The following is a 21208-nucleotide window of genomic DNA, read 5'->3' as shown; positions in this document are numbered from 1 at the left end:
AGGTTTAGGAGTTCTCTGGTAGAATTTTTGGGGTCACTTAAGTATACTGTCATATCATCTGCAAATAGTGATTTCTTTGACTTCTTCCTTTTTAATTTGTATCCCTTTGAGCTCCTTTTGTTGTCTGATTGCTCTGGCTAGGCCCTGGAGTACTGTATTGAATAGGTAGGGAGAGGGAGCCCATGCCTTTCTTAAAGAAGGAATCTCCTCTGAAAATTAAAATGTTTGTTTGTTGGGGTACAAGCAAAACCAACTTTCTGGATGCCCTTTCATTTCTAACTTCTCCATGGGGAGGGCACTGAAGATGTTGCCATCTTTTACTAAGAAAGGCTGCTGCAGGCTTTTTCTGGCTGTGCTTGAGATCTTTCCCACAGTCAGGACAGTGTCTCCCAGACTCCTCTCCTTCAAAACGGTGTCCTTTATTTATGACTGATGCTAGAGAAACAGATCTTCCGAATAAGCAAGTTGAAAGCGTGCTCGAGGGATGCTGTGCCCAGTTTCTGATTGCTCTCACAGGTGATATTGTATAGCTATCTCACCACACATTAGTTTTTGAATCTTTTTCCTACTCCAAGGATCTCTGGTAACCACATTTTAGTAACTTCCCCAAGGCAACTTGAGATCTAGAAACCAAGTGCATGGTTCTAAGTTCTTTGTGGACCATTCTGAGGCCTGTAAAACCACAGAGCTAAGGTCAGACCCCAGTCCAATGGGGGCTGGAAACGTGGAGGGATGGAGAGCAGGTCTCTTTTCTATTGTGCTGGAATTTAAATGGAACGACTGAAGGCGATTTCATTTTAAAATCTCCCCCCTGTCACCTCATTAACACCTCCAATGAAAGACAGCTGTGAGACTGTTAACTCTTTGCTTGCACATTCTTGAAGTGCTATTGGCTGGAATCTCTGGTCCTTGTGAGAAGACACCCTGCTGTCACCAATCTGGGTATTCGTTGCTTGAGATGAGGGTTTTTCCAAGACCCATATTTATACCCCAATAGTGTGCCATTCCATACAGAGAGACATGTATTTCTGCCAGGTTTTACATATTTTGAGCTGCTACTCCATAAGCCACAGGGTTGTTTTTTTTTTTTTTTTTAAACTTGGCTGGCTCTGATTCCTTTTGGAAATAAAATGAGAGCGTATGTGAGCATTCATTAATTTATTCAGTCATTCATTTACTCACTCACACATTTAATAAATCACATTGGATGAGTGCCTATTATATGCCAGGCAACATATCCACATCATGGGTGTGACAGAGGATAAGTCATGGTCCCTTCCCTCAAGGAGGTTACTTTTGAATGTGTTTTTATATAATTGTTCCAAAATATAATGATGACAAAGATAATTGTGGGAGAAAAAAAAAGAATTAAGAAGGCAAATGAGACTAAGAGGGTTTTAAGGAAGAAAGAAGAAACATTGTTTGAGTTCTCTTGAAAACTAAGTAGGTGTTAGCCAGATACAGAAGAGCTGAGATGGGGAAGCAGCAAGTCCAATGCTGAGATAATGATTTTGGTGTGATGTAAGCATCAGCTTAATGTACAACATATAGTGAAGAGGTGTGTGGTCTCTCACAGTGGGAGTCAAGCAGTAGCCAACAGCATTTAAGGCTATAGGATCTCAGCTGTAACTGCTTTGGGGGAATCGCCTGTAGGTCATTTTGAAACTTCATTTCAAAGCTGCCTGGAAGAGCTTCTGAAGTCTGTGCCTCAGCTTCTCTTTCTCCTATCAACTCTTGCTCCCCATACCTCACACAGACACTGCAAACATGATCTAAAAGCTCCAGGATGTAGGAAAGTGCAAGTGAAAATATAGGATACAGACATGGAAACTGAATACACGTATTTGTCAGGAGTGTCTGGTACCTATCCTCCTTCAGTGTCTGGGAAGACGCTGGTCCCTACCGCTGGAAAACTCAGTGTGCACTGAGGATAAGAAAGACAGTTAGAAAAGAGCTGACTGGTCCACTGAGGATGAGGATACTCCAGAAGTAAAGGCTGGGGTGACAGCAATGTCTTTTTACATTAAATATTGGCAAGCTCAGAATGCCAGGCTTGTTGGGGCGTTATAATGACTAGGATACAGTGTCCATGTGAGAAAAGAGATGGGTAAGGGCATTACTCAATCTACAAAATCAAAATTCAGCAAAGACAGAAATTCAGAAAGCCAAATGCAGCTGGCCTACAGTCCAGTCTCCAGTCTGAGACCGTTTTTTGGATCCTGAAAGAAATGACAAATGTCCAACAAAAACTGAAAGCAGAGGAAAAGATTAATCTTGGTTCATGTATGGATCAACTCAATATGTGGGCAGGAGTCAAGGCAAGGACTATAACTTCAGTATAGTTTCCATATGGAGTGACTTCAATAAGGCAAAAGCCAGATGAAACCCTTCCAATGATCAGAGATTCCAACACTATGCCTCTAAAATCACTTTCTGTATGAATAGAAGTCATTCAGGGAAAAAAATCCACATAGACTCATAGGTGGTTGTTAATGGCTTTGTTAGTTGACCCTAGGATAGGAGAAGAAACAGGAGAAAATGTGACATGAACTGGTCTGAGAAAGGTTACACATACAGACTTAGGAGAGGGCAGATAAACAATGGGCACCTTTGTGTCTCCTGTTAAGGCTTCCAGACAATATCTAACAAGGGAAGAAGCCATAAAATTCTAAATGGATGGAAGGATTAGCTGGCTGACATCTCACCAGCAATCCTAACATGGGCACAACAGAGGCATCAATGGTCTAGATGTGTTGGCATGGAGGAGGCTCTTCAGAGATCCAGCATCATGGGTGCCCTCTTCTTCTGGAAGCTACTTCTGCCATCTAATATTCAACATGTCTGTAATACTGACCAGTGCTCAGGTGCTGATATGGCAGCTTTGTCTGAGCTCATCAGTTCCTGTGTAGCAGCAAGGTACTTGAAACCCTTCCATTTTATAAGCTGCAACTATTCACTGTGACTAGAATCATTACATAATATGATTCATATTGATTTAGGCAAGGTCTTTTTGTCACCATTAGAGTTCATGGCACAGCACCAAAGAAAGCCAGAAAATATCAACCACCATTTTTCAGCAAAGGAAGGACTGTGGTTGGTATGTTATCACGAAATCCACCAATCCTATCACCACTCTCAGAGCTGCCACCCTGATCAACCCACAGACTGACCAAGAGTGACTGAACGTGGATATGGAGAATATATAATACCTGGAGATAATAAGGCAGCATCCTTAGGATCTCATACCTACTGCACATCCATGATGCTTTTTTCATAATAAAAAATGCACTGGTCTAAAAAAGAAGAGGGGTTGAGAACATGCTTTCTTTGTCATTCCCAGGGACTTGATAAGGACATGTTCGTACCTTTTCTCTAATACTCTGAAATTAGTATGTTTAGATTTCCTGACTTTTAAGGAGGTGAACTCACTAGAGGACATGAATACTGATCTTTTTATTTTTATTTTTTTAAATTCTCCTCTTATAGATTACATCCTGACCACAGTTTCCTCTCTCCACTCTTCTTGGACCTCCCCTACTTTCCTATCTTCCAGATCCACTCCTCCTCCATTGCGCCACTTTCCTTCAAAAAATTACATAAAATAAAATAAAGGGCAGGCCTCCCTGATATCTACCAAACATGGCCTCACACGTTACCATAAAACTAGCCACAACCCCTCATATCAAGGTTGGACGAACAACCCGGTATGAGAAAAAGGATTCCAAACACAGGCAAAAGAGTCAGAGACAGCTTCTTCTCCCAATGTTTGGGGTTCCACAAGAACAGGAAGCCACACAATTATAAGGTATATTCAGAGGATCTAGTTCAGACTCATATAGGGTCCATGTTTGTCAGTTCAGTCTCTGTAAGCACCTATGAGCCTTGCTTAGTTGATTATGTGGGTTGTGTTCTTGACCCCTCTGTCTCCTACAATCCTTCCTCCCCTCTTCTGTGGAGTTCCCCTGCCTCCATCTAGTGTTTGGCTGTGGGTCTCTGCAAATGCTGGGGTAATGGTGTTGCAGAACTTATGGGAGTGGCCAACCAACGACTCTTCCAACTTGAAACCCACACCATAACAGGCAGTCCAGGCCTTTAACTGTCCGGATGGCAATGAATCAAAAGGAGGACAGCCCAGAGACCCAGGATAGAACCAAACATGGCTGGCAAACTGACAAACAAAAAAGAACTAATGAAAGGATTCCTAATGATAATCAGCTAAATTCATAAATTGGTGCCTAGCCCAATTGCCATGAGAGAAACATTATCTTCAACTGAAGATGGCAGATTCAAAGACCCTATTTTCTATTGCTGTGATAAACCCCATGACCAACTGGGGAAAGTATTTTAACTTATAGCTTGTCTTAGTCAGTGCTCTATTGCTGTAACAATGAAACTCTTATAAAAGAAAGCGTTTAACTGGGGCTTGCTTAGAGTTTCAGAGATTTAGTCCATTGTCATCATAACAGGAAGCACGGCAGCTGGAGCAATAGCTGAGAGCTACATCCTGATCCATAGGCAGAGAGAGTATGAGACCGAGCCTGAAACCTCAAAGCTCTATTTTGGTGACACATTTCCTTCAACAAAACCACATCTCTAAACCTCTCTAATTCTAACCAAGAGTTCTACTCCCTGGTGATGACGCATTCACCTATAAGAGCCTGGGGGGGCCATTCTTATTCAAACCAGCCCATAACTTCTGGTCCATCATGAAGGGAAATCTGGGCATGAACACAAGGCAGGAACTTGGAGGCAGGAACTGGAGCAGAGACCACAAAAAAACAGTTTACCTGCTTATTCTCCATGGCTTTCTCAGCCTTCTTTCTTATATAACCCAGGATCAATCTGTTCAGCAGGGGTACTACCTACAGAGGGCTAGGTTCTCTCAGATCAATCATTAGAAGAACAATTCCCCTACAGATTTCCCCACAGGCAATATGAGGGGGGCATTTTATCAAATGCAATCATCTCTTTCAGATAACTCTAGTTTAGGTCAACTTGACATATACACAGAGAGATCATTTTGCCAAATGATGTATATGTTAAAAAAAAACCAAGCATCCAGCTCGGTCCTGCCTGGGATACTGAACCCTGATAGTCAATTAGGAGCAGGGTTTCTGTCCATGAGGAATGCAGGGAAGCAATATGATTGGTGGGTATTGCTCAATAATCCTCTGTTATTCTCATACCAAGAGTCAGTGATAGAGCAAAAGCCAGGCCTTAGGACCCAGGGGTTGAAGTTCTGAGGCAGTCCCCTAAGCTATCTCAGCAATCAGAGGTGCTGGCTGCGGGTCAGAACTAGAACTTTCTCTTCAGCTTCAACATGCAATTCAATTTAAACAGGAGTTTTGGGGCTGGTAAGAATTAAAGCCGAGTGTGGAATTTAAGGAAATCTTTTGATCCCAACTTTTGTCTAAATTAAGTCATTGCTCAGCCATCAGCCCACACAGGAAAACTACTCTATAATGTCACAAGACAACAGGCACAAACGGTCTGGGGAACTCAGTAGTCTCTGGTAGAGCAACAGGGCAAATTTTCTTCTCATCTACCTGTGTTCAATGCCTGTTCTTCTGAAGGGTGAATGAAGGTGGACAGTGGTAGTCTCCTGGAGTCTACCTCAGATTCACAAAGATTGAATGGGATGTCTATTATGTGCTTTCCTCAGAATGCTTTCAGTTGTGTGCAGGAAAAGAGTCCTGACCACTGGGTTATTTAACTAAATCTCAGCGATATTTGATCTGGTCAGTGAGCACTTGGCTTCAAGCACATAACGTGCCAGGGGAGTGACAGATACATTTGGTTCTCTGAGCCTAGTGCAGAGAGTACCAAGAGTAAGTAATTCCTGCCTCTTGGACTTTGCAGAAAGGGTCATGAAGACGGGATGAGAGACTGAGTCAGAATTCAACAGTACCAACTGGAAACTAAGCACAACTCCAGGGTCCCCACAGACAATAGGCCATGTGCTCTGTATCCAGTTGTGACCCTCACTTTCTACATCTTCAAAAAATAAAATAACCCTTGTTCTGAGAGACACCTTGAGTGACTTTAATAAACTTTCAGTGCAAGGTGAAGAATAGAAATCAGACACTTGCGACTTGAATCAGTAGCTCGGTGTGTGTACAAACTGCCAATATTTCAGTGGCAAATCTTTCTCTTTCATGTATTTTTGAAATGTGGATTTACTTATAAAGTTTAATTCCCCACTGATAAATGGTCATACTAGCACTTAAAACGCTGGTGGGGAGAAAGAATCAGTATCGAGGGAGACATAAGACACCTGGGCCCCTGTTCCTACCGAGACACCATTCAGCGGTGTGTCAGCACACAATGCCATGCTTATTCTACACTGGAATCCATCTGCGCTCTCCAGGAGGAAGACAAAAGAGGATTGTTAACACTTAAAGGCACCTTGATGCAGTCATGCTATCGGACCCTTTTATTAATTGCCCCATCTGCAAAGTGAGCACTCTCTGACACAGGTTGGTGCAGAACTCTTAAAGCCCTTAGTCTGCTTCCTATTGGTTCCACATGTGTTTGTATTTGTTCTCAGTAGGCAAAGATTCCAGAGAGAAAATGAACCACTGCAGATCGATTGCAGTATCAGTCATGCAGAAGACATGGCGCAGCGTGCCATTTGATTTTGATCTTGGTTTAACCCTTTCGAGGCAGTTGCTCTAGCTTCCGTGGCCTCTGTCAGGTTTTTTGAAGTCTCAGATGCTAAAGCTAGTGGTGAAGATGGTAGAATGCTCTTATTGTAGGAAATAAAGCATTTCTCCTTGAAGTCATACAGTCCTCAGACCGTTTGTGTCAATGTCAGGCCAGAGCAATAAGAAAGCCAGAGAGCATTACCATGGAATGTGTGTGTGTGTGTGTGGTGTGTGTGTGTGTGGTGTGTGTGTGTGTGGTATGTGGTGTGTGTGTGTGTGTGTGTGTGTGTGTGTGTGGTATGTGGTGTGTGCGTGTGGTGTGGTGTATGTGTGTGTGTGTGGTATGTGTGTGTGTGGTATGTGGTGTGTGTGTGTGATGTGTATGGTGTATATGGTGTGTGTGGTGTGTGTGGTGTGTGTGTGTGTATGTGGTGTGTGGTGTGTGGTGTGTGTATGTGGTGTGTGGTGTGTGTATGTGTGTGTGTATGTGGTATGTGGTGTGTGGTGTGGTGTGTGGTGTGTGTATGTGTGTGTGTATGTGGTGTGTGGTGTGTGGTGTGGTGTGTGGTGTGTGTGTGTGTGTGTGATGTGTGTGATGTGTGTGGTGTGTGGTGTGGTGTGTGTGTGTGATGTGTGTGGTGTGTGTGTATGTGTGATGTGTGTGTGTGTGGTGTGTGTGGTGTGCTCTGTGTGTGTGTATGTGTGTGTGAGCTTGTGTGTGTATGAGCGTGTGTTCGCCCTTGGGCCTTCGGGCATACACTCAAGCTGCTGAGAAGAGATAGGCCTTGTTTATATATCCAATGATAATTTGAAACAAAAGCAGCCCGACAATGTCTGCAGTCTGGACCCACAGTGATGAAAGACAGACCAATCCAACTTGAAGGCTTACTTAGGCCATGATTTGTCTCTGTCCTTTCCTTTTGCACTTTGTTTTAAGGAGATTCAATGAGATCAAGTTAAGGATGTGGTGTCTTGCCGATTCTGCATTTCGCCTGGATTATGTTACAGTCAGCTTGATGCTGGAGTACTTTCCTATGTATAGTTTGGAGACAGAAGAGAGAAACAGGGAAGACACTGCTTGCCTTCCAGAGTTCCCATTATCTTGGTCTCTAGAGATTGCATGGATGTGTGTATGTGTGTGTGTGTGTGTGTGTGTGTGTGTGTGTGTGTGAGAGAGAGAGAGAGAGAGAGAGAGACAGAGACAGAGACAGAGACAGAGAGAGAAAGAGAAAATGAGGGAGGAGAATAGACAGACAGAAAGAAAGTTGGGTCATGGATAGAGACAGAGACAGAGACAGAGACAGAGACAGGAACCGAGAGAGACAGAGACAGATAGTGAAGAAAGAGCAAAGCCTTGGACAGCCACACAGTTGACTTGGCTCTTCATTCTCCCCATAAGGTCCTTTGGAAACATTGAAATTGCGAGAACTGAACTCTGCTTTAATTCCTTCCAAAGTCACATCTGGGTGCAAAGAGAACCTAGTCTGAAGACACTGAGTCTGGTTTAACTTAACTCACAGGATCCCTAGGCGAGATTCAGCCTTGTGGCCATGGGCAAATCTCTGGAGGTAGCTAAAGCTACCAGTTAAGCTGAGGAGAAGTCCTTCTGGGGTAATATTTGAAGAGAAAGAAAATAGCATGTGTCCAGTTGTCAAAGGAAAAGGGAGTAGAGGCTGCCAATGCAAACAACAGTCTGAAGTACCAAGACAGAGTCTTAGAGTCCTAGGTCATGACAAGAAACAAATGGTGACTTGGTCAACCAATGCCATTAAGTTGTGTGTGTGTGTGTGTGTGTGTGTGTGTGTGTGTGTGTGTGAGAGAGAGAGAGAGAGATTTACATATGTGTGTGAATATATATACATGTACTTATGTATGTGAATATTGGTAATGACACTGATAATGTTCCCACTTCAAATTATGATTCTCCAAGTCATGAGTGATTTGATTTCTGATTTTATTTTGGATTGATACAGAAACACAGTATGAATATTCAGGATGGGCTAACTCAACATAATTTCTAGAGAAGTAAGTAAACACGTTGATAATTACTGCATTTCTCTTTTGCCACAAATAAAAATATTTCATAGCATTCAGTTGTTTAAATCATCTGATATACTCTTGCCCCATCTCTTGAGAGTTGTCCAAACTTCTAATTTCACAAATTACTCATGGTGGTTCAGAAGGAGAAGCCAATTCTCCTCAGCTGACACATCTTTTCAACTGTCACAGACCCTTGGAGAGTTAAGTTTTACAGCACTGTATCCGGAGTGACTGAATGCGTGGGGGATGAGATGATTTGTCTGGTCTGTGAAAACATCTTCTGCTGCATTAATCTTACGCCCTGCCACAGGAATGTGTTAGTCCACAAAATTTTCACCTTCCCAAATGTTTCAACAGCTGGGATGCAAAGTCTCATTTGGAGACAAATGTGTGCACCACATTTGCAGTCTGAAATGCAATCTTCAGGCATCCCTTGATTAGAATGAACATTATGGTGCATTGTAATTCCTCCGTTTAAGCAGCAGCCAATAAATTTATACCACAAGCTACCCTCCAGCCCAACAACATATCCAGAAAGGTTTCTGTTAGTGGCATTCCCACCAGCTGACGTTTAACTAGTTACTAGAGTCATTAGGAGTCAGGTAAAGTATCTTAATATTTACAAGCTGGCAGGCGCGTGCGCGCGCGCGCACACACACACACACACACACACACACACACACACACGCACACGCACGCACGCGCGCACGTGCACAACACACTTATGGGTTTGGGATGATGGAGCTTTGTTGCAAGTAGGAAAACACTTTGGAGTCTCTGCTCAGAAGAGTGCTTCAGTAAGAAGTCATTGTAGTTAAGCAATGGGCACAGTGCTCAGCAGTTTGTAAAACCGCAAAATCCATGAGCTGTCATTTAAAAAGTGTCATGGTCAATGCTTTACCTAGCAGTAGTCTTGGTGATATAAATCGTATTGTGATTGTTTTTTTTCCTATGCTAAGAATATACTGATCTCATGTATATTTGGAACAACTGCTCAGACTATCACACTAATCAAAAGGCATCACATTAATTTTTATCGAAAATTAGTCTGGAGTAAATTTATTTTTTGGGTGTGCATATTTATATGCCTTTCCTCTAAGTCCTATGTCCTAACAAAATGTGGATCTCCCCACCCCTATTGGTGTTCCTACCTGCTATGATTTTTCTATATTTAGAGCAGATGCAGTACTGTCTAACCCATCATAACATTGATCTATGGATTCGGTTTATTGTGTTCCTTTGGTGTTGCCCTGCCACAACAGAAGCTTGATGCAGTTGGGATTCTTGTCTATCTTGTTGACTAATGTATCCCTGACTTCCTATTACAAATCAACATTTCTCCCTGACTCACTTGTAATGACTCACAGTGGTTTTGGGCTGGACACACTCTATTCCAGGCAAGAGCACTTGGAACATTGTTCCACTACTCTCTTTACCCCTACATCTATGTATATTGAACATCTTTTAATAATGGCATTTAAAACAATTGTTCTAACTTTGTTTTGTGTGTTCAGGCTACGGAATAAAAAAACACACACACTTCTGTGTTTCAAATCCTCAGATGTGTTGCGTGACAGAGAAATCAAATGTATAAAAAAGGGAAAAGGTATAAAAGGTTAACTTTTTTTTTTTCAATGCTGGGAACTAAACCCAGGGCCTCATGTTTACTCATCAAGTGTTCTATCAATGAGTCAAATCTTCAGATGTTTTGTATATAATCTCCATGTCTCATCTCATACCAAGCACATATGAACCTTGAGTGTTCAATTCCCTTATCTTTCTTATACCAATTGTCAAGAGACCAGTTGAATCAAATGTGACAGAAACTCTACATTCATAGGATATCTATCAGAATAATATTTTATGCTTTATGACGTAAAAATAATACAAAGGTAGGAAGGTTGGTTATGGGGACTCTGTGGTGTGTCTGCATATTCAGGGTTCTTTTGCCTTTGCTGTGTCTCATGGGTAGGTTTCTCCTCATGACTCAAGATGGTACCTAAGTGTGAGACTTCTTATCAGTGCTGCAGGTCAAAAGTTGTAGGAAAAGACAAAAGAGTCCAGAAAGCTCAATGGTAACTCTTCCACTCTATCTTAGTCTTTTAAACTTCGCCCCTACACTGTCTATAGAATAGCTCTGCAAATGCAGCTTTTATTCTGGGCAGTCATGTGATCAGAAATTCTGACTCTTCGTTACTAAGAATGAAGGAAAGAATGAATACTAGGTAGGCCATTAGTATCCTCAGCTGAGTCAATGTTCATAATTACTCATTAAGTCTTTGATTATTATAATCATGAAGTGCCACAACTTTGTTCTCTAGATGTTTACAGTACTAAGCTATTTCGAGCTTTCATTTAAAGCGTTTATTTAAAGCCCTAGTTTAAACACTTTAGATAGCTCCTAATGAATGACTGGCAATGCATAACACTACTGTCCTGACATTTCAGGAAGTTGCATTATATGTGAAAGAAAATCAAACTTGGCAAATCCTGAGACCAAGAATCACTGCTTGTCATGGTTTTTATGTTTTAACCTGGTCAAAAGGCAGGAGAGCCCCCAGAAAGCCTCATTCATGTCCTACTGTATCCTTTGACTTTTGACTGTTGTATCTTTGTGTCCTCTTTTGTGGTCTCAGGGACACATTTCAAATCGATGAAAAGCAACAATATGAGGACTTAGAGATCCCGAGCTTGGAGATCATAACTTCTTTTGCCACATTTTTGTCTATAATCCAGTCCTGAATCAAAGGTTGGAGAAGTAGAAACAAAGCCATGTTGAGAAGTCACATGTGTTTTCAGCTTGAATGCTTCCATCAAATCATCAAAATTCATGGTGAAAGCCTTGCCTAGCACTACATAGTTAACAACTGCAGTTGGTCAGGAAGCTGAGGCCAGTGCACTGTGAGTCAGAGGCCAGCATAGGCAACATAGTCAAACTCTATCTCAAATGATGAATGATGATGCCGTGGAGGAGGAAGAGGAGGAGGAGGCAACAGTGGCTGAAATTCAATCTCAGTTATGATCTATTAGGAGATAAGACCGGGTGAGGACTTTCCGAGGTGCTTAGGTTATGGGGTTCCACCTCTACAGTGGCCTATCTCCATAGATATCTGTAATAAAAGCTGTTACGTATTTGCTTCTGTGTTAGTCAGACCTTTTGTGGCTGTGACAAATACCACAGAGAACAACGTAAAGACAGGCAAGATCTGACTGAGTGCATCGTTCCATGGAATTTGGGTACAAGCTGTCTGGGTCCATTGCTTTGAGCTGGAGGCAAGACAGACATTGTACAATTAAGAACATGTAGTACAGACTGCTTACCTAGTAAGTAAGTAGAAGAGGCGACAGAGGATGGACCAGGGGCTCGATAGAAGTATCCAAGAACACACTCTCAGTGACTTTGTCCCTTCTGACTAGGACAAGACTCATTGAGTTTTTACAGCCACCCAAAATAGGCTACCAGCTGGGGATACACTTCAAGTTTAAACTCTAACCTTCTTACCCTATGAAATCCCACTGCTAAGAGTTGAGTAGAGTTTGTATCAGTAACAAGACCCCTTTAACGTAGAGCACCAAAGTCCAGTCTTTTTCCCACATACAAGACACAGACCACTTTTATTAATTGTCAGGATGGCTGGGGCTGAAAGGCCAGACCAAGACCAGTCTTTAGACCATGAGATGAATAAACTTTTATCTGTCACAAGTTATCTAGTCTTTTGTTAGTTATAACAACAGAAAATGAACCAAGAGAGCTTCCCAGGACAGGAACTCACTATAGCAGGCACCTGGAATCTGTGTGAGAAAACTAGGAATGGTGGCTATGTCTATGGTACATATTATCAGGTTCATAAAGTGCCTAGAGCAAAGTCAATCAATATTAGTTCTCTCCCTCTTTGAGGCTCCTTGGGTTCTATTACTGCAAATCACTGACTGTATATGAACTCTATAAATCCTACTGATCATTTTATGACCCTCTGAACCTGAGAGGACTGAGTTAGCCAGAGCCAGGCCGACATCATGACAAGCAGCAAACTGGAAGTTTAGAAGACTAAGCCTTAGTTTCTGTTTCCCAGAACTGAGAAAGTCCAAAATAAATCAATTCCAGGAAAAAACATGCCTCATGGTCAGCCAATCAGGAAGCACTCGTTGGCAGCCAATCAGGAAGCTCCCCAATGAGTCATCCTCTCAGGTAGCCAATCAGGAGTTGTAGAAGCTGCTTCACCACTTAGCTTGAGTCAAGTTTAGTTAATCAGCAAAAGTCACCGAAGTCCTTGGGACCTATACCCTTGGAGATACAGCTAAGCCCTCAAGGGAAAGTTAAAAGTCACCACTCACACTGTAATAAGTTTTACATTGACCTTGCAAAGGCCACACCTGACTTACATCCCGATAATATGGTAGATCCCAACATGCCGGTTCTCTGCAGAATAAATGTTCTTGCTGTTTGAGTCTAGGGTATCATTCTTTGTGCATCGCAGACCCTTATAAACCCACTTCTAAGGTTCCCACCAGATCTTTGAACATTTCTGATACCTCAAATGTCTTTCCTTTGCTTCTTAATAAAAAAAAAACCTTGCCCAAATTTAGGTTGTAAATTTGATATTCTTATTTTTTTTAACGTTTTTATTGTTTGTGAAACGTTCTATAACTCAACACTTAAGTCATCCTCATGGTCACAATCCCTTGGTTATCTAAATGCTAGCATCCCTGGAGATTCTTTTTTTATCAAGGAAGGCATGGTGGAGGGCAGCACAGCTCTCCATGTTGTTGGAATTAGTAATGCATCTTTTTCATATCTCATGTAACTGGGAGGCCAAGATCTCATGCTGTAACTCAGGTTGGGATCTCCCTAATACCCAATGACCCTCTGTTTACACTGTGTTCCCCTACAAGGTTCTACAACCTTCCCAAACAGCTCACCAGCTGGGGACCAACTGTTTAAACACATATGCCCAATGCACATATTCTATATCCGCAGTAGGTATTATGATGAAATCAACTCTTATTTTACAATTGAATATTTATCAGCTTTGTAAATATGAGCTCTCACTTGAATTTCTGAACCTCCTTTTCAGATTCATTAAAGTTATAAAATGCTTAGTGATGTTGCTAAGAGGATCAGAGAATGCAGATAAGGCTTATTAAGTATAATAAGGTATCACCAAAATCCTTAGCCTATTGTGAAATGCTAAATAAATAATCATTGAACAAAATAAACACAAAATATCAGCAAATAGCTCTCTTGAGTTTCTTTGTGTTGGAATATATGTTCTTTTAGTTACGCCACGACAGGAACTTTGAGTATTATGGACTAGCAACATCAAATTTAGGGTTCACTTTGTATACCAATTAGAATTACACTTTTCAGCACAGATCAGTAAGACATAAGACGTGTAAGATTACTGGTACTCTAAAATACTAGTACTCCACGAGGTATATTTTAGATGGCACATTTTATAGGAGCTTAGATTTGGTTGTTTCACAGGTTAGACTTTTGTGTGGCTATATTGCACTAACTATTGGGCATGAACACAACAGGAGAAACACTATTTGTTTTGCACACACTGTACTGAAGGTCTTCCCTCTCAGCTCTGATTCATTAAACTGATTGCATCAGACTGAAATTGGACTTGTAAAAGTGTAAACTTGCCCAGGCTTCTCTTGAAACTCAACATGCAGACCTGCAGGGGCTTATTTCCATTCAATTTAATTATGTAATAATAGAAAGCTATGAGGCACAACTCATTATCTTCAAGAAGTTTGTCTTGCTATTGACACTGATATATTTGGGGATTTTGTTCTAAATAGGGTGGTGTTTAGCTAGCCAGTGCCTCTTGATAATAGCATTGCATGCTTGCATTCAGTAAAGTTCCAGTTTTTAATCTGTTGTTTTCTCCAAGAAAGCAAAAAGCAAGCAAACAAAAAGCAAAAGTTCTTTTTGAGATTGGATCTCATGTGTCGCAGGCTAATCAGGAAATCTTTCTGTAGCAGTTAATATAGTACTAGGAATTGAACACATAACTCTATGCATACTAGACAAGGACTCTACCAACATCTCTAGCTTTCTACTCAAACAGTTTAACTTTTAAAGAAAAATCGTATATCCCTTTCAAAAAAAAAGTCAGTTTGGTGTTTAGTTTCAGCATCCAGAGTATTTAGGCCTTAAACTTTGCTGAAGCTGCAGACATAGGAGTTGACAGTCATCATGGCATTTATTCTTGTGTTTCCTTCATGGCATGGGCTGTAATTTATCTTGGAAACCTATGTTTTCTCATTGATGCAAATTCTCACCGTGGACTAAGCATATTTGTTTATCTAAATAATGGCTCTTGGATATCTTTCTATTTATTTCAGAAATTAGAAATGTTTAATGCTTAATTTGGGATGAATAAGCAAGGGCACGCATAATCCCCCCATTTTTAGAGGGCCTCAATTAAAATTTGGGTCAACTGGGACGGAGTGATAGTCCAGAGGTTAAGAACAGTAGTTGCTCTTTCGTAGGACCAGGGTGTGATTGCTGAAGTCCACATGGCAGGTCTTAGTGTGTGAAGTTCAATTCCAGAGAACGGGATGTCCTCTTCTGGCATCCGAAGTCACTGCACAGGCATGCATGCACACAAAGCACTTATACACATAACATAAAAATGGAAGAAAAGTTAGAGAATCTTACATCTTACTACAGAGATAAGTGTTCACTCCATTCATTGTTTCTCTACTCATAATGGACAGAAGTTGGAAACAGCCTAGGAGTTCATCAACTGATGAACGGATAAAGACATGGTAACGTTAAAATGATGGAATATTATTCAGCTGTTAAGAAAGATGAAGTTACAAAATTTGCAATTCAATGGATGGAGATAGAAACAGTCATCTTGAATGAGGTGACATAGATCCAAAACATGAATATTGTATGTTTTTTCTTACATGTGGATGTTAACTACTACATTTTAGACATGTGTTTCAATCCAAAATAATCACAGAGGCTAGTTATCTAATAAAGGAAGAGGAGAAAGAGGGGATCTTTCAAAGAAGAAGAAATGGAATGTAGTGTTATACAGACATAAAGGGGAGGAGGATTACATGGGGGAGTTGGATATGGAAGGCAGGACAAAGCAAGGAATATGGGGAGGAAAAATTAACTAACACTAAAATCTAGTTGAAAAGCTATATGGAATCCACTACTGTAGAAGCTTCCTAAAATATAGACTCATATGAATGGACTTTAATAAAGTTATCATATAGCAGAGGAAACAGTGTCCCAACTAGACATCTTATGCCACTATTGAAAACCTCCACTGTCAGGAATGGGCTACATCTTATTGAGTTGTTGGTCAAAAAGGTCCCAAAGACTCCATTACTTAAAATACAGGCCATTTGTTATTTATAAGGCCCAGTTGCTGAGGACACAGGTACTTAAATAATTAACCATGAGAAACTGAGCAAGCATCCAACTAAAAACTGCTTTCACCTACTAGCATTCAGTGCTGATGGATACTTTGCATGCTACTGGAGGATGCTACAAATCATCATTGCCACCCAGCTACAAACCTTTCTAACTATAACAGCAACCTGCCTATAAGATGTGCTGGGGCAATAGTGGCAAAAATATTATGAGAGAAGCCAACCATTTTTGATTAGATTAAGGCTCACTTCATGAGATGGAACTATACATGACACTGCTAAAATGACCAAGAATCCGAGACTAGATAAGTCATAGGCCTCAAGGGAAAACATACTACTCTTTGTCTGCTAAAAGAACACACCAAGAAAGTAACTTCTAATTACATATTGCTGTATCCGCCAGTCAATGCCTTGATCAACTATCATCAAAGATGCTTCTTCTTACAGTCAATGGTAGTTAACACAGAGACCCACAACTGGGCAACATGAGAGTGAGAGACTCTGGAGCACTTATTCTTGCATCTTGTTCTTATCAATCCCCTCCCCTCAAGGCTCAAGGTTCTTTGCAGAAGAGGAGGTGGTACAATGATAAGAACCAGGGGTGGTGAATGAGTGCAAGGAAACTGTCTTCCACACAGGCTGACACACAAATGAACTGACAGTGAGTAACAGCACACACAGAGCCTCACAGATTTAAACCAGACAAAATCTCTGCACTGAGAAGGAAAAATGGGCACAAAATCCTACAATGAACCAATAAGTTACTTATAATTGATAACTGCTGGGAGAGCAAAATCACTTTTCTCACATGGTGTGTCACTAGGTATGTCAACCACACTTTCAGACGGGCCTCATTCCCAGGAGTAGTTATCTAGTACAAAATGAACTCCATGTTTGTTTGTTTGCTTTACTTTGTTTTTGTTGTTTTTGTTACTATCGTTCTCTTACCGATACTCCCCATTTAATATTTTTTGTTTAAGTTCGAGTTTTGTCTTAGTTGGGTTCTTCATTGTTGTGAAGAGACGCCATGACCAAGGCAACTATTAGAAAGGACAACACTTACCTGGGACTGGCTTACAATTTCAGAATTTTAATCCATTGTTGTCATGACAGGAAACATGACAGCGTCCAGGCAGACATGGTACTAGAAGAGCTGAGAGATTTACATTTTGATCTGAAGGTATCCAGGAGGAGACTGGAACTCTACACTGGGCATAACTTGAGCACTTAAGACCTTAAAGCTCCACTTCCACAGTGATGCGCTTCCTCTAACAAAGTCACACTTCCCCCAAGAAGGCCACATCATTTTATTAGGTGACACTTCCTATGGGACAAGCATTCAAACACATGAGTCTATGGGGGCCAAAAGTATGCAAAATGCATTTAGTCCAATTTCAAAAGTCTTCATTTTCCATAACAGTCTCAACAATGTCTAAAAGTCTAAAGTTTAAAGTATCTTCTGAGATTCATATAGTATCTTAACTGTAATATCCTGTACAATTAAAATAAAAATTAGATCATATTTTTCAAACACATCATGGCATGGGATGTGCATCACCATTCCAAAATGTAAGGAAGGGAGCACAGTGAGGAAATACTGGACCAAACGAAGTCCAAAAACCAGCTGGGCAAACTCCAAACTCTGTATCTCCATGTCTTATGTTTTCAGATCTTCAACTCCTTTTATCTTTATTGACTGCAACATATTTTTTTTTTTTTAGATTTTATTTATTTTATGTGAGTACACTGTCGCTGTCCTCAGGCACACCAGAAGAGGGCATCAGATCCCATTACAGATGGTTGTGAGCCACCATATGGTTGCTGGGAATTGAACTCAGGACCTCTAGGAAGGGCAGTCAGAGCTCTTAACCACTGAGCCATCTCTTCAGTCCGCAACATACTTCTTATACTTGGGCTGGTTCTACTCCCTGTCAGCAGCAGTCTCACATCTCTGGTATCTCTAACCTCTTGGAGGTCTCCAAGGCAATTCAGGCTTCACCTTCATATTTTCTGGAATACAACTTCTGCTGTTGCTATTCTTGGTGGTCATCCTATGGGGTCTTCTGCTAAAACTGAGATCCACTTTCACCAAATTGTCTCTCAAAGGCTCTCTTCATTGTGACAAGTCTTTTTTTTTTTAAAGATTTATTTATTATATACAAGTACACTGTAGCTGTCTTCAGACACACCAGAAGAGAGCATCAAATCTCATTACAGATGGTCGTGAGCCACCATATGGTTGCTGGGATTTGAACTCAGGACCTCTGGAAGAACAGTCAGCGCTCTTAACCACTGAGCCATCTCTCCAGCCCTTGCCTCTTATTTCCTTCTGAGAACTCATTGTGACAAGTCTTAATTTCATTGCATTACCTTCAGTCCTGGGGCTTTAACTGACACCAAGGCTGTCCCTTCACTGATAGTCTCTTTTGGCCTCTTAGTGGCAAGCCTCAGCTGCTTTCCATGATCCCTTTAAAACCAGTACCACCCAGTGACTCTTATATATGACCAAATCCATTTGCAAGTACAAGGTACAACCTTGTCTGCCTCACACAGTGTCCTTTCTGGGTTTCCATGCAAAGATACTCCTGACATAATCATGGTCATGTTGGCTTTCTTTAGTCACAGAGGGAAATTCACTTGACTAAAACTGCCACATTCTGTTGCTTGCTAGGGCTGAAATATGGTCCCCTTGTTCAATTACATCTTCATCAGCTTTCTGTTTTCACTAGTTTCCTTCACTGCCTAAGCTTTGCTGTTCTGGAGCTTGCTATGTAGACCAGGATGGCCTTGAATCAGAGATGCCAATACCTCTTTCTCCTAAGTGCTGAGATTACAGATGTGTACCACAATTTCTGGATCTAAGCTTTTATAAGCATGGCCACTATGCCACGGGATCTAGATTAAAGGTGTGTGTTAATCCAGATCAAACACGTATGTCATTCTACCTCAAATGAAGATCAAAAGCCTGTGTCTTCCATCCTCAAGATCTGGCTCAAAGGCATGTTATCTTCCTAGCTCGAGATCAGGATCACAGGTGTGCCCTCCATTTCTGGATTGTAGTTTATTCCAGATATAGTGAAGTTAACAACTGAGAAAAGCCATCACAATCCACCTCTTGTCAACTTTACACACAATTATCTCTCCTTATGTCCAAATATAAATAAATAATAATCAGGTCCTAGTAATGCCTAACATGATATAATTCCATTTAATATCTTTAATCTGTTTATCTCCTTGTGCACAGCTCTGCTTCACTTCCAGGTGCCCCATTCATCCTTGAACCACATGTTTTGCATTTTTTCCTTATCTGCTTGTTACACTTGAGCAAAATGATTTTTGTAAGAGTGGACCACAGGACAGAGTTTATACTAGGCTGGTTTGAGATCTCCTTTGCAAGTGCAATTAATCTAAATCTCTTCACCTTAACCTCAGGCACACTCTTCAGGTAAGGGCAAAAACTAGCCACATTCTTTGCCAAAATATTACAAGATTGATTTCTGAGCAGCATATTAAAATTCCAGTCCTCTGAAACCTCTTGAGCCAGAAACACAGTTCAAATCACCTGCAGAACCACCATCTTCCATGTTTCTACTAGGATGCCCCACTAATCCCCACTTAAAGCATTCCACTGCTTTCCTAATCCAAAGTCCCAAAATTCACATTCCTCTAAACAAAATTATGGTCTGGCCTGTCACAGCTATACTCCAGTGCCTAGTACCAACTTTTGTCTTTGCCAGGGTTTCCATTGCTGGAAAGAGACACCATGACCAGGACTACATTTAATTATGGCTGTCTTACAGTTCCAGAGCTTCAGTCATTACTGCCATGGCAGGAAGCATGGCAGCATCCAGGCAGACATGGTGCTAGAGGAGCTGAGAGGTCTATACCTTGATCTGAAGGCATCTAGGAAGAGACTGGAATTCCACATTGGGAGTAACTTGAGCATTTAAGACCTCAAAGCCCTGCCTCCACAGTGAAATACTTCTTATAGCAAGGCCACCCCGCCCCCGAATACCTCCACTCCCTGTGGGTCAAGCATTTAAACACACGAGTCTATGAGGGCCAAACCTAAACCTATTCAAACCAGCACAGGTTTTTGCATTTGTTATTCTTGATTGTTTTGAAAGAGAGAGTGAGGCAGATCGACTGCTTTGTGGGTAAGGAGGTAGAGAGGATCCAGGAGAGTTTTGGTGAAGAAAAAGAATATGACCGGAATACATTATATGTTTTTCACCCCAACTACGATATCTTTCTTCTTCTTCTTCCTCAGAAGACTAGCGTCTCTGGTAAGAATTTTCCCTTTATCCCACAGTAGAGTCTTTGTGAGCTGAGATGCCCATGGATCATAGAGTAATGTTCCAATAGGGACTAATCAGAGGAAAAGATTTGCAAATACAAAATTTGTATTTGTAAATATTGGGTCCTAATACAGTCTCCACTGATAATTTACAGAGGCATCTTGCCAATGTCACATAGGCAGAAATGGAACATACAATTCTATAATCTGTCTGGAGCACAGTTAGAACTTAAGAAATGCAACAGACGCCATTTCTGTGGCTGTCACTGTTGTCTGTTGTTGTTGTCATCATCATCACCATCATCATCACCACCACCACCATCATCATCATCATCATCTATCATTGTCATCATTAAATGATTTCTATAGGTTGGGATGATCTATATCCTTTGGAGGATTGTAGAACTTGCTCTCTAGGAATTCTTGATGTATTAAGAGTGATGGGCATTTATTTTATAATTGCAGTCTCCAGTAGAGGAAAACAAAAACCCAAACAACCCTTCGAATTACTCACTGTCCCTAAAAGACCTCTGTCCAGACTCAGCTAATTATAGTGTCTTCAAAACCTTTTGTTGTTGTTGCTGTTGTCTGCCCAAAGAGAGTAACCCATCCACTTGTGTCACAGTGCAGGCAGTCTAGCACCACAGACTGGTTTCAGATAGGCCAGGTAGAAGGCATTTTCAATGCCGACTGTCTCCAGTTTTGTCACTAATTTGTCCTAAAGCAGCTGCTTCCCTTGTCATTCACCTTTGATGATGATAATTAAGAAATCTTCCCATGGCTTTCAAGGCATTATTAAGCTAGATTCTGTTTTTAAACATTAAGA

This window comes from Rattus norvegicus, chromosome 5 (assembly GCF_021556685.1).
Source record: "Rattus norvegicus strain SHRSP/BbbUtx chromosome 5, alternate assembly SHRSP_T2T, whole genome shotgun sequence".
NCBI classification, from domain to species: domain Eukaryota; kingdom Metazoa; phylum Chordata; class Mammalia; order Rodentia; family Muridae; genus Rattus; species Rattus norvegicus.
The sequence above is the reverse complement of the archived record's forward strand: the minus strand, read 5'-3'. Positions refer to the sequence as shown.